Below are 2,486 nucleotides of genomic sequence, written 5' to 3' on the forward strand. Positions count from 1 at the left end.
CACTCTTTAAATGTAATCCGACTCCTGTCACTTCTTTGCTTAATATCTTCAATGCTCACTCATTATTCCCTGTTAAATGTAAACCACCTCATCATAATTTACAGACAAATTTCTGAACCTTGTACAAATCCTACTACCTCAGTGGGAATCCACAGACGATTCCTTTAACATTAAGGAAATTATTACTTTTGTTGTTTCTTCATCCAAGCATACCTTTCAAGTCTCAGGTTTGGTCCCTTCTTCAATAAAACTTCAATTTAAATGTTGAACTTTATGTTGTTTTCTGTCACACAGTTAATTACCTTTGTTTTACTTCTTCCCAGTATCTCCATAAAAGGACAGGGTCTTTTGTGTGCCTCTATATATCACATGTTGTTATTGATATGTGTCATTAAATTGGAACCGACTGATAGTTGACCCTCCAGCAAGTCTTTAGAAGCTTTAAATCACATGGCAAGAGATGGCCCAACTTACTCCCTTGGTGCTTTTGGGTTAGCAACACAATTCTTTATTACTAGGCCACAAAACCTCCCTCATATATCCTGTAGGTAGCATGAATGTTGATTCATAATATGCACTATTTTAAAAATTTTTGTGGAGGCTATGACATTTTTGCCAAAATGAATGAATCTTCACAGCACAATATCGCAACATAATCTACCTTGGTACTCCTTGATTGCTCAATGAAGCTGAATTTTTCATCTGAAACTTCAGCCAAGAACTTTAACATTTGCTTGATTAGACACTATTGGGATTCAAGGAGATTTCCCTCCTACACATAATGTATATAACAGAGATTCTGCCAGTAAGAAATTTTCAGATCTTGCTTTTTGCTGTTAGGTGCAATAAAGTCAACTGTGACTCATAGCCACCTTATGACAACAGATTGATACTTGCCCTATCCTGTACCATCCTCACACTCTCTGCCATACTCCAGGCCGTTGTTGTAGTCATTGTGCCAATCTATCTCACTGAGAGCCTTTCTCTTTGTTGTTGACTCTACTTTTCCTTAGGGAGCTCTTGTGGCCTAGCGGTAAAGAGTTGCACTACCAAATCAAAGGGACTTAAAAGATGGGCAATCTCCTCCCTTATGATTTACAGCCTCTGAAAACCTACTGGAAAGCCAACTGTGAGTCTGTTCCAATATGACAACATATAATAACAACTACTTTTCCCAACATGGTGGATTTTTCTAAGGACTGGTGCCTTCTGACAACATGCCCAATGTATATGAGAAGAAGGTTTCATAATCCTTACCTCTAAGGAGCATGCTGGCCTTGAAAAAGGTCTTGAAAACAATACATACAAGCAAATACTAGCAACAAAAAGGCCACAAAACTTTTAAACTGCCATTGAACATTGTGCCATATGTGCCCACCTGCTCTAGAAAGAGTTCCCCTTTCTCTGAATTGAGCTGTTCCTTAAACACTTTAGAATAAATTATCAATCTGGTTCAAGAGTTCAAAGACCCTATGAAGACATGAGAGGGTGGGTGTCTCAACACTTAGTGAGTAGTTAAATAATACATCCTGCAAATCATTTCCAATTCTAAGAAAATTTCATTCTAAGATACAAGACTTAGAAACAAAGCCTTAGACAAAAACCAAACTCTCGACAAAAGAAGTTGTTGTCCTTCAACAAATAAGTACATATTAGTAAAATTACATATCAGCCTCTAACAGGGGTGTGTTAGGAAGTTGAATGTGTAGGATACAGGTCTGTTCTTACCTTTTTAGTTACTGCAACTCTGCTTCATGTAAAGGGCCGTACACCTATGTATGATTTTAAAAAATTGTACATCCATTAGCACATATTAAAATATGTAGTAATCATTCCAGAGAGAATCCCTGAGTGGTGAAAATGTTCACCGTACTCAGCTGATACCCAAAAAGTTGGAGGTTCAGACCACCTACAGTTACTTAAGAAGAGAAGTCTTTTGATCTACTCACTGGGAATCCTATGCATCATAGTTCTAATCTTACATATAAACAAGTGTCAAGAGATGGAGGTGACAGATAGTAACTGGGCCATTTATGTTCCAAAGAATGTTGGTGCCTAAAAATTTTCTTTCTAAAAATAAGGAAAGCAAATGTTTAAGGATGGAGAGAGATAAAAAGAGAAAGAGCACCTAGAAGAAAGGTAGAATGAGCATGTGCTAAACCTAGTAGACTTCTTAGAACCTTGTAACATTAGCATACTTAGTTTCAGAGTTATGTAGTCTCCTGTGTTTCAGGTTCTTCATCTTTAAAATGGTGATAATGATCCTTCCTACTTCATAAGGTTGTGCTATCAGTAGAAATAACATAAAATGTTATTTCTAACCATTTTTGGATAATCTTCAGCAATATTTTGAATAAAATATTGATATTGTTTAGTAATTTTCACTTTATATTGGATCACCTTTCTTGGGAATAGGAACAAAATAGATATCTTCTATCATTTGGCCAGGTAGCTGTCTTCCAAATTTCCTGACACAGACCAGTGAG

This window comes from Elephantulus edwardii, unplaced genomic scaffold, assembly GCF_000299155.1.
Source record: "Elephantulus edwardii isolate Elephantulus edwardi_28Jun2011 unplaced genomic scaffold, EleEdw1.0 scaffold00177, whole genome shotgun sequence".
Lineage (NCBI taxonomy): Eukaryota > Metazoa > Chordata > Mammalia > Macroscelidea > Macroscelididae > Elephantulus > Elephantulus edwardii.